This window comes from Amblyraja radiata, unplaced genomic scaffold (assembly GCF_010909765.2).
Source record: "Amblyraja radiata isolate CabotCenter1 unplaced genomic scaffold, sAmbRad1.1.pri scaffold_673_ctg1, whole genome shotgun sequence".
In the NCBI taxonomy this organism is placed as follows: Eukaryota; Metazoa; Chordata; class Chondrichthyes; order Rajiformes; family Rajidae; genus Amblyraja; species Amblyraja radiata.
Genome location: NW_022630696.1, coordinates 1 through 15,686, shown reverse-complemented (window position 1 = coordinate 15,686; position 15,686 = coordinate 1). Strand labels below are relative to the sequence as shown.

Sequence of the window (15,686 nt, the reverse complement as noted above, 5' to 3'; positions counted from 1 at the left end):
GGTGGACACAAAATGCAGGAGTAAGAATAAGGAGTAAGCCATTTAGAACGGAGACGAGGAAACACTTTTTCACACAGAGTGTTGTGAGTCTGTGGAATTCTCTGCCTCGGAGGGCGGTGGAGGCCGGTTCTCTGGAGAGAATTCTTTCAAGAGAGAGCTAGATAGGGCTCTTAAAGATAGCGAGAGAGAGTCAGGGGATATGAGGAGAAGGCAGGAACGGGGTACTGATTGGGGATGATCAGCCGTGATCACATTGAATGGCGGTGCTGGCTCGAAGGGCCGAATGGCCTCCTCCTGCACCTATTGTCTATTGTCTATTGAGTAACTCAGCGGGCGAGGCAGCATCTCTGGAGAGAAGGAACGGGAGACGTTTCAATGTTGCCCATTCCTTCCCTCCAGAGATGCTGCCTGTGCCCCTGAATTACTCCAGCATTCTGTGCCGTTCTCACCACCCTCTGCTGCTTGTAAGAGAGCGAGTCCGTCTACACATCAGAAAGACATTCTTGCCATAGAGGGAGTACAGAGAAGGTTCACCAGACTGATTCCTGGGATGGCAGGACTTTCATATGAAGAAAGACTGGATAGACTCGGCTTGTACTCGCTAGAATTCAGAAGATTGAGGGGGGATCTTATAGAAACTTACAAAATTCTTAAGGGGTTGGACAGGCTAGATGCAGGAAGATTGTTCCCGATGTTGGGGAAGTCCAGAACAAGGGGTCACCGTTTAAGGATAAGAGGGAAGTCTTTTAGGACCGAGATGAGAAAATCACTTTTTACACAGAGAGTGGTGAATGTGTGGAATTCCCTGCCACAGAAGGTAGTTGAGGCCCGTTCATTGGCTATATTTAAGAGGGAGTTAGATGTGGCCCTTGTGGCTAAAGGGATCAGGGGGTATGGAGAGAAGGCAGGGATAGGATACTGAGTTGGATGATCAGCCATGATCATATCAAATGGCGGTGCAGGCTCGAAGGGCCGAATGGCCTACTCCTGCACCTATTTTCTATGTTTCTATGCTTGTCAATCCCATTGAAAAGAAAGCTAATCAAGTCTCTGGAGGAGTGCAGTCTTTTCAGGGCTATTCATGGTAGTTATACATTACATTGAGCCTGCCTGTAAATCCTGTCTGAGTGTTTTTCCCCCATTGAGGCTCAGATGACCTGTGACTTTGACCTTTAGCCTCCCACTCCCTCGCATGTGAAGGTGGCCATTTCAAAGCCGGGGGCCATTGGTCATCTCCGGGTCTCTGTGACTGCTCGCTCACTTGCTTCAGCAAGGATACTTTTCCCAGAAAGATCCCCCACAGCTCTGTACTCGGGGCAGTTCACAAAGGGCCTGTCCCACTGTACGAGGCAATTCAATAGTAATTGGAGTTTTCCCCCCGATTCGAACTCGGAGAATGTCCGTAGCGGGTCCGTGGGAGTTTGTGGATGTCCCGTAGCGGCTCGTTCGAGTAAAAAACAACAATTGTTTTCTTCACGAGTATTTTTTTTACTCGCGGACATTTTTCACGGTGTTGAAATAAACGTCACGAGTTTACCCGGATGACCCGAGTACCTACCGTTAGCGTTACGAGCCGCGACGGGACATCCACAAACTCCTACGGACCCGCTACGGACATTCTCTGAGTTCGAATCAGGGGCAAACTCGGGAGAATGACTTCCTACAGTGGGACGGGCCCTTAAGTCACAGGAGCAGAATTAGGCCATTCGGCCCATCGAGTCCGCTCCGTCATTCAATCGTGGCTGAATTAGAATAATAAGATATAAAGGAATAGGAGTAGAATTAGGCCATTCGGCCCATCAAGTCTACCCCGCCATCCAATCATGGCTGATCTATCTCTCCCTCCTAACCCCATCATCCTGCCTTCTAGGAAAAGGGGAGATGCAGCGAGACCTGGGTGTCATGGTACACCAGTCATTGAAAGTGGGCATGCAGGTGCAGCAGGCAGTGAAGAAAGCGAATGGTATGTTAGCTTTCATAGCAAAAGGATTTGAGTATAGGAGCAGGGAGGTTCTACTGCAGTTGTACAGGGTCTTGGTGAGACCACACCTGGAGTATTGCGTACAGTTTTGGTCTCCAAATCTGAGGAAGGACATTATTGCCATAGAGGGAGTGCAGAGAAGGTTCACCAGACTGATTCCTGGGATGTCAGGACTGTCTTATGAAGAAAGACTGGATAGACTTGGTTTATACTCTCTAGAATTTAGGAGATTGAGAGGGGATCTTATAGAAACTTACAAAATTCTTAAGGGGTTGGACAGGCTAGATGCAGGAAGATTGCTCCCGATGTTGGGGAAGTCCAGGACAAGGGGTCACAGCTTAAGGATAAGGGGGAAATCCTTTAAAACCGAGATGAGAAGAACTTTTTTCACACAGAGAGTGGTGAATCTCTGGAACTCCCTGCCACAGAGGGTAGTCGAGGCCAGTTCATTGGCTATATTTAAGAGGGAGTTAGATGTGGCCCTTGTGGCTAAGGGGATCAGAGGGTATGGAGAGAAGGCAGGTACAGGATACTGAGTTGGATGATCAGCCATGATCATATTGAATGGCGGTGCAGGCTCGAAGGGCCGAATGGCCTACTCCTGCACCTAATTTCTATGTTTCTATGTTTCTCCCCATAACCCCTGATACCCGCACTAATCAAGAATCTCTCTATCTCTGCCATAAATATATCCACTGACTTGTGGCCTCCACAGCCGCCTGTGGCAAGGAATTCCATCAATTCTTTATATTATAAAGATATTTGGATAATTTTATGGGTTTAGAAGGCATGTGGGCCAAATGCAGGCAAACGGGACTAGGCCCCAGTGTGCTAACCTTTGTGCCCCATTGCTCTCAGGGCCCGGAGTCATTCACCCCTTCCTCACCCATTTCCTGGAGGTACAGCTACATCCACGGGTTTAAATTGTAGGGAGGAACTGCAGATGCTGCTTGGACAGACACAAAATGCTGGAGTAACTCAGCCGGTCAGGCAGCGCCTCTGGGGGGTGACGTTTCGGATCAAGGTCCTATTCAGACTGTCTGAAGAACGGTCTCGACCCGAAATGTCACCAATTCCTTTTCCCCAGGGATGCTGCCTGACCCGCTGAGTGTCAGTCCACAAGTCTAATGGACTTGTGGACTTACTTGTGAATCTCTGGTCATCTTTATTTGTCAATAGACAATAGGTGGAGGAGTAGGCCATTCGGCCCTTCAAGCCAGCACCGCCATTTATTTTTAATATATTTATATATTTTTTTACACCCAGATCACATCAGCCATGAGCACATTGAACGGCGGTGCTGGCTCGAAGGGCCATTTGGCCCTTCGAGCCAGCGCCGCCATTCAATGTGATCACGGCTGATCATCCCCAATCAGTACCCCCGCTCCTGCCTTCTCCCCATATCCCCTGACTCCCTCTCACTATCTTTAAGAGCCCTATCCAGCTCTCTCTTGAAAGAATTCTCTCCAGAGAACCGGCCTCCACCGCCCTCTGAGGCAGAGAACCCCACAGACTCGCCACTCTCTGTGAGGAAAAAGTGTTTCCTCGTCTCCGTTCTAAATGGCTCATCCACATACAAGATGCACAGCGAAATGAAAGTGCCAATGCCTGCGGGATTGTGCAAAACAACAGAACAGAGCAGAACCAGTATTTACATTTAAGTTATATATTAAAAAAATCTTTCCTGATAGCCGCATCTTACTGCTGATAGATTTAATGAGCTGAATGGAGCTGCCCTGCCCTGACGGCATGGGTCTCCTCTGTTCACCAGTCCGCTAGCCATTGTGTCGACCATTAGCTGTTGATTTGCAGTCTTCCTCTCCGTGTCACGTTGCCCTGGCGTAGATAAAAATCCTCAATGCAATCGGAGCAGTGAACAGACTACATAAGGCAAAGATTAGCAAGACGCCTGTGGCCGTGAGTCAGTAACAATGCTGGCGTCCTGACGTCACCACAAGTGCCTTTGCCTTGTTGCAGACGGAGTTGTCAATGGTGTGTACACAAAATTGCTGGAGGAACTCAGCGGGTGCAGCAGCATCTATGGAGCGAAGGAAATAGGCGACGTTTCGGGCCGAAACCCTTCTTCAGACTGATGGGGGGTGGGGAAAGAAAGAAGGAAAAAGGGAGGAGGAGGAGCCCGAGGGCGGGCGGATGGGAGGGTGGGAGGAGACAGCTAGAGGGTGAAGGAAGGGGAGGGGACAGCACAGGCTAGCCAAATTGGGGGAATTCAATGTTGATGCCATAAGGGCGCAAGGACCCCAGACGGAATATGAGGTGCTGTTCCTCCAATTTCCGCTGTTGCTCACTCTGGCAATGGAGGAGACCCAGGACAGAGAGGTCGGATTGGGAATGGGAGGGGGAGTTGAAGTGCTGAGCCACCGGGAGGTCAGGTAGGTTAAGGCGGACTGAGCGGAGGTGTTCGGCGAAACGGTCGCCCAACCTACGCTTGGTCTCACCGATGTAAATTAGCTGACATCTAGAGCAGCGGATGCAGTAGATGAGGTTGGAGGAGATACAGGTGAACCTTTGTCGCACCTGGAACGACTGCTTGGGACCTTGAATGGAGTCGAGGGGGGGAGGTGAAGGGACAGGTGTTGCATTTCTTGCGGTTGCAACGGAAAGTGCCCGGGGAGGGGGTGGTGCGGGAGGGAAGGGTGTGTGTTTACCACAGACGGGCGTGGAACGAGAAAAGCAGAGAGAGGAGCACAAGGGGTCAGTCCTAGCGCACAGCAAGCCACGGCTCAGCACTTCAACTCCCCCTCCCCACTGCGTAGCCGACCTCTCTGTCCTGGGTCTCCTCCATGGCCAGAGCGAGCAACACCGGAAATTGGAGGAACAGCACCTCATATTCCGCTTGGGTGGGTAGTCTGCATCCTGCGGGCATGAACATTGAATTCTCCCAATTTTGTTAGCCCTTGCTGTCTCCTCCCATCTCTCAGCCCTCGGGCTCCTCCTCCTCCTCCTTTTTCCTTTCTTCTCCCCGCCACCCCCCATCTGTCTGAAGAAGGGTTTCGTCCCGAAACGTTGCCTATTTCCTTCACTCCATAGATGCTGCTGCACCCGCTGAGTTTCTCCAGCATTTTTGTCTACCTTCGATTTTCCAGCATCTGCACAGTTCCTTCTTAAACACCTTTATTAGTGTTGTACCGTCCCTCCCTGCAGCCTTGGTTTTAGTCCAAGCGTAGACATCCCGCAGAGCCTAGAGCAGATTATGGGCGGCACGGTTGGGGGGGAAACGTGCAAACTCCGTACAGACAGCACCCGCAGTCAGCATCGAACCCGGGTCTCTGGCGCTGTGAGGCATCAACTACCCGTGGCTGCCCCTCTCTTTCCCTTGACTCTTGCACCTATTACATCTTCAGTCCTCAACATCATTGGCTAGTCAGAACCCTTTGTACATACCGAGTTAGAGTTGCTGCCTCACAGCTCCAGAGACCCAGGTTCAATCCTGACCACAGGAGCTGTCTGTATGGAGTTTGCACGCTGTCCCCGTGACCTGCGTGGGTTTTCTCCGAGATCTTCGTGTTCCCCCCCCCACACCACAAAGACATGCAGGTTTGTAGGTTGGCTTGGTAAATGTAGAAATTGTCCCTCTTGAGTATAGGGCAGTGTTAATGCTGGCATACCTCTTGGGTATAGAGTAGTTATCGCAGTCGCTGCCTCAAAAAGGCTGGCAGTATCATCAAAGACCCACACCATCCTGGCCACACACTCATCTCCCTGCTACCTTCAGGTAGAAGGTACAGGAGCCTGAAGACTGCAACAACCAGGTTCAGGAATAGCTACTTCCCCACAGCCATCAGGCTATTAAACCTGGCTCAGACAAAACTCTAAATATTAATAGCCCATTATCTGTTATTTGCATTTGATCAGTTTATTTATTCATGTGTGTATATATTTATATCACGGTATATGGACACACTGATCTGTTTTGTAGTCAATGCCTACTATGTTCTGTGTGCTGAAGCAAAGCAAGAATTTCATTGTCCTATACAGGGACACATGACAATAAACTCACTTGAACTTGAACTAATGTGCTGGGATCGCTGGTCGGTGCGGACCCGGTGGGCTGAAAGGGGCCTGTTTCCACGCTGTATCTCTAAGTAGCAATGTTACAAAATTTTGAGATTTTAAAAATCAAGTCTGTAATTTATCCCATCAGATAAAGCATAAAAATAAGTTTAATTTGACACCTAATTCACTTTCATATCTCAAGTATTTAAAAAGTTATGGCCATTTTCATACTGGGAAATGAGCATCTTGTTCCCTATTGATTTTCTATGGACATAACAAAAAAGCTGTGATCGTGAACAGTCAAAAGCCCATAACTTTCTTAAAAATTAAGAGAACTGAATGAAATTTTCAGTTATCATAGATTGAAGCATTCTGAAACAAATATAAAATAATCTTACTTGGATGACCTGAAATTAAAGCATATAATTAGTTAGTTACCTAATTGTAGCTAATTTCAGACTTCAATTACTAGATCTAAACATCTATCCATTTCTTAATAAATGATTAACATTTTTAAATAGCCTAAATGTCCAAATAATATTCACAAATAATTCACAATAAAACATGATTTTTAAATCTCATTTACATTAATTTATAGGCCAAATGGAAGGAATTCAGTGTTCAATTGCTGTAAATAAATGCCCATTTAAATCAGCTTTCCAGTGGGTCCCTGTGGAACGCGCTGGTTTAGAACGTTCACATTGCGGTAGATTTGTGCCCCAAATGCCCAGAAAAATACTGCGCGATATCATGGGGCCAAAATGAGCTACTCGCAATATTAAACTTAGTATAAAGGGATCTTTAGAAGCCCTTTTTAATGTAAAAATATACAACCTTCCTTCTGCTATCTGCTTTATGAGACCCTGCGGTTGCTGGCGGTCGCGGGTTTAGAGATTGATTTTTAAACTACTATAACTATTATTCAAGGCCTTTAAACCTAATAATAGCTTTTGCGACGGGGTCTTCCAGCGATTTTTCGTTAATAATTAACTAGGCTGAACATCTTCGATTTGAACAGCCTAGAGAAAATCGCGTTTTAAACCCGCCCCCTCTAAACGGCGCCAAAATCGCGCACACCCGTAGCGGCAGATTTTCAAAGACGCTTCAGGTAGGCTTTGCAACATACCTACTCTAAGCCAAACGAAAGACAGCACCTGTAGTCGAGATTGAACCCGGGTCTCTGGCGCTGTGATTCTGTGACTCTACCGTTGTGCCACCGTGGCTGCCCCCTCTCATTCCCTAGACGCTTGCACCTATAACATCTTCAGTCCGCGGCATCAGAACCCTTGTGTTATCCGTCGAGTACTGTCTTTATAGACCAGTTACAATACAATACAATACAATATAATACCTTTTATTTGTCATTTGAACCTCACATGAGGTTCAAACGAAATTTGGTTTCTGCAGCCATACAAAAAAAGAACCAAGACACACACCAACACAATTCAATTCACATAAACATCCATCACAGTGAGTCCTCCTCACTGTGATGGAAGGCAAAACTTAAACATATCTCTCCCCTGCGCTCCCCTCTCCCCCCCATGTCAGAGTCAAAGCCCCCAGCGGGCGATGTTAAATGTCCCGCAGCCATTAAAGCCACGCCAGGTGATGCAAGGCCACGCACCGGGTCTTGGTGTTGGAGCCCCGGCGGGTTTCTTGGTGTTGGAGCCCCGGCGGGCGCTCACAAAGTCCCGCGGCCATTCCAAGCCGCGCGGGGCGGTGATGTAAGGCCCCGCTCCAGGTAATCTTCAACCCCGCAACTCGGGCGGGAGAAGTCGCCGTTGCGGAAGCCCCGAAAAGCGGTCTCCCAGCAGGGACCCGCGGGCTCCCGGTATTACTGTCCACAAACCTGCGGTAGGAGCTTCCGATCTCCGGGTGTCGGGTCACAGCAGCGTTCCACCACAGCTCCACCCGCTCTGGGCTCAGCCAGCTCCGCGACGGTGAGGTGAGTAGTCGGCACCAGAGCCCCCGGTCTTCCTGTTGGAGGCCGCTCCTCGTTGCAGCCCCAACGACAACGGAGACCCGACAAAGAAAAGGTCGGGTCTCCCGTGCAGGGAGAGATTTAAAAGTTACCCCTTCCCTCCCACCCCCCCACACACATACCCCGACAAAAAATAACAAAAACTACATAAAAACATAGACATAAAATAATAAAAATGCAGACGGACTGCAGAGGCCGCTGCTGACAAGAGTCGCCGCCCAGTTATACGTGTGCATACGGGGTTAGAGTTGCTGCCTCTCAGCACCAGAAACCCGGGTTCAATCCTGACCACGGGCGCCGTATGTAAGGAGTTTGTACGTTCTCCCCGCGCGCGACCTGCGTGGGTTTTCTCCGGGTGCACCGGTTTCCTAAGACGTGCGGGTTTGTAGGCTAATTGGCTTTGGTGAAATTTAACCCAAGCGTGTGAAGGACAGTGCTAGTGTGCGGGGGTCGCTGGTCGGCACGGACTCGGTGGGGCGAAGGGCCTAGTTCCGCGCTGAATCTCTGAACTAAACTGAACTAAAGTTCAGGAGGGGGAGCAGGCCCTTCGGCCCACAATCTGTGTGCTGAACATGATGCGAAGACCATCTCTTCTCATCCTGTGCATAGTCTGTATGCCTCCACTCACCACATATCCATATGCCTATCAAAAAAGCCTCCTCAATAGAATTATTATATCTGTTTCAACCGCCAACCCAAGCAGCATGTTCCAGGCACACAACAGACAATAGACAGTAGGGGCAGGAATAGGAATTTGAGGAAGGACATTTTTACTATTGAGGGAGTGCAGCGTAGGTTTACAAGGTTAATTCCCGGGATGGCGGGACTGTCATATGCTGAGAGAATGGAGCGGCTGGGCTCACATCACCCGGCGAGAACGGCCTGGAACATCGGGCCTCCGTAGAGGCAACTGTGGAGGCCTCAATGGGCCCGACTATGGGTGAACTGGGGTTGGGGACTGGACTTTGTGCCTTCCCTCATGGTGGGAGCCATTGTGGGGGGATGTTCTTTGTGTTTAAGACTCTTATTGGTGTTATGTCTGTATTCTTTTTTTGTGTGCTGCAAAATGGCAAAAAGCATTTCACTTCACTACACCTGGGTGTATGTGAATGTGACTAATAAAATACCTTTGATACCTTTGACTTTGTACACGCTGGAGTTTAGAAGGATGAGAGGGTATCTCACTGAAACATATAAGATTGTTAAGGGTTTGGACACGCTAGAGGCAGGGAACATGTTCCCGATGTTGAGGGAGTCCAGAACCAGGGGCCACACACAGTTTAAGAATAAGGGGGAAGCCATTTCGAACGGAGGCGAGGAAACACTTTTTCTCACAGAGAGAGTTGTGAGTCTGTGGAATTCTCTGCCTCAGAGGGCGGTGGAGGCCGGTTCTCTGGATGCTTTCAAGAGAGAGCTAGATAGGGCTCTTAAAGATAGCGGAGTCAGGGGATATGGGGAGAAGTGTTTCCTCGTCTCCGTTCTAAATGGTTTACCCCTTATTTTTAAATTTTGGCCCCTAGTTCTGGACTCCCCCATGGATATGGGGAGAAGGCAGGAACGAGGTACTGATTGGGGATGATCAGCCATGATCACATCGAATGGCGGCGCTGGCTCGAAGGGCCGAATGGCCCTTCGAGCCAGCACCGCCGTTCAATGTGATCATGGCTGATGTGATCTGGGTGTAAAAAATATATATTCCTGCACATCTCCTTTAAGCTTTGCCACACTCACCTGAAATCTATGCCTTCTAGTATTTGATTTTTCCATCATGGGGGGGGGGGGAAGGTTCTGCCTGTCTACCCTATCTATGCCTCTCATCATTTTATATGCTAGATAGAAGAATTTGACTTGAGTGGTGCTTTATTTCGTTGGCCTCCCAGGCCTCCCGTGTGACAGGGACCCCCAGTGGATCCCAGTTGGTCTAGTCTACACTAAATCTTTTTTTTTTTAGAGTGCTAAAGTAATTCAGCGGCTCAGGCAGCATCTCTGGAGAAGATGGATAGGTGTTTAAGAAGGAACTGCAGATGCTGGAAAATCACAGGTAGACAAATTGCTGGAGAAACTCAGCGGGTGCGGCAGCATCTATGGAGCGAAGGAAATAGGCAACGTTTCGGGCCAAAACCCTTCTCCAGACTGATGTAGGGGGGGGGGGGGGAGAAAGGAGAAAGGAAGAGGAGGAGCCAGAGGGCTGAGGGAGAGCTGAGAAGGGGAGGAGACAACAAGAGCTACCGGAAATTGGAGAATTCAATGTTTATGCCGCTAGGGTGCAGACTGCCCAAGCGGAATATGAGGTGCTGCTCCTCCAATTTCCGGTGTTGCTCACTCTGGCCATGGAGGAGGCCCAGGACAGAACGGTCGGATTTGGAATGGGAGGGGGAGTTGAAGTGCTGAATGGATAGGTAACGTTTCAATCGGCAATAGACAACAAGGTGCAGGAGTAGAGGCCATTCAGCCCTTCGAGCCAGCACCCGCCATTCGATGTGATCATGGCTGATCATCCCCAATCAGTACCTTGTCTGAAGAAGGGTTTCGGCCCGAAACGTCGCCTATTTCCTTCGCTCCATAGATGCTGCTGCACCCGCTGAGTTTCCCCAGCAATTTTGTATATCCCCAATCAGTACCCCGGCTCCGACCTTCTCCCCAATATCCCCTGACTCCGCTATCTTTAAAAGTGATCAAAAGAGTTTTATTGTCATGTGTCCCTGACAGGACAATGACACTCGTGCTTTGCTTGAGCACACCAAAACATAGATGGCACGAATACTGAAGAGATCAAGTTGCATAGATAAAAGCCCTATCTAGCTCACTCTTGAAAGCATCCAGAGAACCGGCCTCCACTTTCGATTAAGTCTGAAGAAGGGTCCCGACCTGATTCCTGTTTTCTCGAGAGGCTGCCTGCCGCTGAGTTACTCCAGCACTATGTGCCTTGTTTTGTAACCTGTATCTGCAGTTCCTTGTGTCTCCACGTTATCCAGACGGGCTTATTGTACCTGGAAGACTGCCTGACATAAATCGGCATGAACCTGTGATTATTACTAATGGCACGCTCATAGCTGGTAATTGGCTGGTGATAATGTTTTAAGTGTGTTGCATTACTGAAGTGCCATCTGTGCAGTAAACACCCTCTGTGCTGGCTCGGTGCTGGCTCGAAGGGCCAAATGGCCTACCCCTGCACCTATTGTCCATTGAGCGAGCAAACCAGTGTCCATCCATGTAATGTCATAAGTGATAGGAGTAGAATTAGGCCATTTGGCCCATCAAGTCTACTCTGCCATCTCTCCCTCCTAACCCCATTCTCCTGCCTTCTCCCCATAACCCCTGACACCTCTACTGATCAAGAATTTATCTATCTCTATAGAAACATGAAAACGTAGAAAATAGGTGCAGGAGGAGGCCATTCGGCCCTTCGAGCCAGCACCGCCATTCATTGTGATCATGGCTGATCGTCCCCAATCAATAACCCGTGCCTGCCTTCTCCCCATATCCCTTGACTCCACTAGCCCCTAGAGCTCTATCTAACTCTCTCTTAAATCCATCCAGTGACTTGGCCTCCACTGCCCTCTGTGGCAGGGAATTCCACAAATTCACAACTCTCTGGGTGGAAACGTTTTTTCTCACCTCAGTCTTAAATGGCCTCCCCTTTATTCTAAGACTGTGTGTCCCCTGGTTCTGGACTCGCCCAACATTGGGAACATTTTTCCTGCATCTAGCTTGACCAGTCCTTTTATAATTTTATATGTTTCTATAAGATCCCCCCCCCCCCCCCCTCATATTTCTAAACTCCAGTGAATACAAGCCTAGTCTTTTCAACCTTTCCTCATATGACAGTCCCGACATCCCATTGATTAAGCTGGTGAACCTACGCTGCACTGCCTCAATCACAAGGATGTCCTTCCTCAAATTAGGAGACCAAAACTGTACACAATACTCCAGATGTGGTCTCACCAGAGCCCAATACAACTGCAGTAGAATTTTAGTCATAGAAACATAGAAACATACAAAATAGGTACAGGCGTAGGCCATTCGGCCCTTTGAGCCTGCACTGCCATTCAATATGATCATGGCTGATCATCCAACTCAGTATCCTGTACCTGCCTTCTCTCCATACCCCCTGATCCCTTTAGCCACAAGGGCCACATCTAACTCCCTCTTAAATATAGCCAATGAACTGGCCTCAACTACCTTCTGTGGCAGAGAATTCCACAGATTCACCACTCTGTGTGAAAAATGTTTTTCTCATTCTGTCTCAAGACTTCCCTCTTATCCTTAAACTGTGACCCCTAGTTCTGGACTTCCCCAACATCGGGAATAATCTTCCTGCATCTAGCCTGTCCAACCCCTTAAGAATTTTGTAAGTTTCTATAAGATCCCCCCTCAATCTTCTAAATTCTAGCGAGTACAAGCCGAGTCTATCCAGTCTTTCTTCATATGAAGGTCCTGACATCCCAGGAATCAGTCTGGTGAACCTTCTCTGTACTCCCTCCATGGCAAGAATGTCTTTCCTCAGATTAGGAGACCAAAACTGTACGCAATACTCCAGGTGTGGTCTCACCAAGACCCTGTACAACTGCAGTAGAACCTCCCTGCTCCTATACTCAAATCCAGTCAGGAACCATTTACTCTACACTGTGTCTCTATAGTCTACCATTCTCTAATCGGATTCTCCTCCTTTTCAGGCACGGGCTCGTCATCGCGAGGTACGAAACTAGGAAGTCCAGTGGAGGAAGCTATAGAGAACGTCATCCAGCGCGTAACGCAAGATGGCTCCCAGCGAATGGCCATAGAGAAGACGATCGAAGACGTGATCGCCAGCGTGACGGTCACTCGCCCCGACAGCCCCCCCACCCCCGGCTCGGGGAAAGGCTACAGCCCGAGCTGGCGGCTGGAAACGCCCCCCGCCCAGACCAGCGACTTCCCCGACAGCGGCCCCCACGGCGAGCCGATCGCGACGGCGGAGGAGCGGATGGAAGCCATGCAGCGGCAGGCCAGGAGGATGTGCAATTTCGACAAGATCCTGGCCACCAAGAAGAACCTGGACCACGTCAACAAGATCCTGAAAGCCAAAAAGCTGCAGAGGCAGTCTCGGACAGGCAACAACATGGTCAAGCGCAAGCGGGGGAGGCCGCGGAAGACGGAGGAGCCCTGCCCGTCCCGGCCCCCGTCGTCATCCGCCGCTGCCGGCGCCCACCCTCCCGCACCGGCGCAGGCCGAGCGGTTTGCCGGGGAGGCGAGCGAGGGCGGGGAGACGGCCGCCCAGCCCGACACCATCATGGACGTTATCGAGGCTGTGCTACAGAGCGTCAACCGACAGCAGTCGGAGCACAGGAAGGGGGTGAAGCGGAAACGACACTGTGGTGACGGGTAAGTCTGGCATCGTGCTCTAGTGTTTGTGTCTCGCACCTTGGGCACCGTGCTCTGGCCCCTGGGTGATGGGCACTGGCGTCTGTATCTGGTTCCTTGTTCTTGCCCCTGGGTGGTGGGCACTGGTGTTTGTGTCTGGCTCCTTGCTCTGGCCCCTGGGTGGTGGGCACTGGCGTTTGTGCCTGGCACCGTGCTCTAGCCGTGGGCACTGGCATTTGGATCTGGCACCGTGCTCTAGCCGTGGGCACTGGCGTTTGTGCCTGGCACCGTGCTCTGGCCCCTGGGTGGTGGGCACTGGCGTTTGTGTCTGGTTCCTTGCTCTGGCCCCTGGGTGGTGGGCACTGGCGTTTGTGCCTGGCACCGTGCTCTAGCCGTGGGCACTGGCATTTGGATCTGGCACCGTGCTCTAGCCGTGGGCACTGGCGTTTGTGCCTGGCACCGTGCTCTGGCCCCTGGGTGGTGGGCACTGGCGTTTGTGTCTGGCACCTTGGGTGGTGGGCACTGGCGTTTGTGCCTGGCACCGTGCTCTAGCCGTGGGCACTGGCATTTGTATCGGGACCGTGCTCTGGCCCTTGGGCACTGACGTTTGTGTCTCGCACCTTGGGCACCAGCATTTGTGTCTGGCTCCTTGCTCTGGCCCCTGGGTGGTAGGCACTAGCGTTTGTGTCTGACTCCTTGCTCTGGCCCTTGGTGGTGGGCACTGGCGTTTGTATCGGGCACCGTGCTCTAGCCGTGGGCACTGGCGTTTGTATCGGGCACCGTGCTCTAGCCGTGGGCACTGGCGTTTGTATCGGGCACCGTGCTCTAGCCGTGGGCACTGGCGTTTGTATCGGGCACCGTGCTCTAGCCGTGGGCACTGGCGTTTGTATCTGGCACCTTGCTCTGGCCCTTGGGCACTGGCGTTTGTGCCTGGCACCGTGCTCTGGCCCTTGGGCACTGGCGTTTGTATCTGGCACCTTGCTCTGGCCCCTGGGTGGTGGGCACTGGCGTTTGTGTCTGGCACCTTGCTCTGGCCCTTGGGCACTGGCGTTTGTGTCTCGCACCTTGGGCACCAGCATTTGTGTCTGGCTCCTTGCTCTGGCCCCTGGGTGGTGGGCACCAGCATTTGTGTCTGGCTCCTTGCTCTGGCCCTTGGTGGTGGGCACTGGCGTTTGTATCTGGCACCGTGCTCTAGCCGTGGGCACTGGCGTTTGTATCTGGCACCGTGCTCTAGCCGTGGGCACTGGCGTTTGTATCTGGCACCGTGCTCTAGCCGTGGGCACTGGCGTTTGTATCGGGCACCGTGCTCTAGCCGTGGGCACTGGCGTTTGTATCTGGCACCGTGCTCTAGCCGTGGGCACTGGCATTTGTATCGGGACCGTGCTCTGGCCCTTGGGCACTGGCGTTTGTGTCTCGCACCTTGGGCACCAGCATTTGTGTCTGGTTCCTTGCTCTGGCCCCTGGGTGGTGGGCACTAGTGTTTGTGTCTGGCACCTTGCTCTGGCCCCTGGGTGGTGGGCACTGGCGTTTGTGTCTGGTTCCTTGCTCTTGCCCCTGGGTGGTGGGCACTGGCGTTTGTGTCTGGTTCCTTGCTCTGGCCCCTGGGTGGTGGGCACTGGCGTTTGTGTCTCGCACCTTGGGCACCAGTATTTGTGTCTGGTTCCTTGCTCTGGCCCCTGGGTGGTGGGCACTAGTGTTTGTGTCTGGCACCTTGCTCTGGCCCCTGGGTGGTGGGCACTGGCGTTTGTGTCTGGCTCCTTGCTCTTGCCCCTGGGTGGTGGGCACTGGTGTTTGTGTCTGGCTCCTTGCTCTGGCCCCTGGGCGGTGGGCACTGGCGCTGGTGTCTCGCACCTTGCTCTGGGCGGTGGGCACTGGCGCTGGTGTCTGGCACCTTGCTCTGGCCCTGGGCCGTGGACACCGGAGAGCCTGCAGACTCTAGGCCATGTCCCCTGTGAAAGGGCGGTGTGTGCGACGTTTTAAACGGTTGCCCGGGAAATTAAGTTAACCTCCAGGCTCCTTTAGGCCAGTGTGGATCTGAACCCGGGACTTTGGGTGCTGAACGGCAGCACCTCTACCACTGCACCACTTTGTGTCCCAACCTGATCTCCTCGCCCACCCTCACCACTTTACACGTTAGAGATACAGCGCGGAAACAGGCCCTTCGGCCCACAGAGCCCGCGCTGACCAGTGATCGCCTGTATACTAGCACTATCTCTCTCTCTCTCACACACGCTCTCTCTCTATCTATCTCCCTCCTTCCCCTCTCTCCCTATTCTCTCTCTCTCTCGCTCTCTCTCTCTCACTATCCTCACTCTCTCTCCTCTCTGTCTACCTCTCTATATTTCTATCTATCTCTATCTATCTATCTCC

General features: G+C 51.4%; 1 pseudogene; it reads left to right on the top strand.

The window, feature by feature from the left end:
- LOC116970242 overlaps positions 1 to 13,341 on the top strand; it is a 37,866-nt pseudogene extending 24,525 nt beyond the window's left edge.
- The last annotated feature ends 2,345 nt before the right edge of the window (positions 13,342 to 15,686 follow it).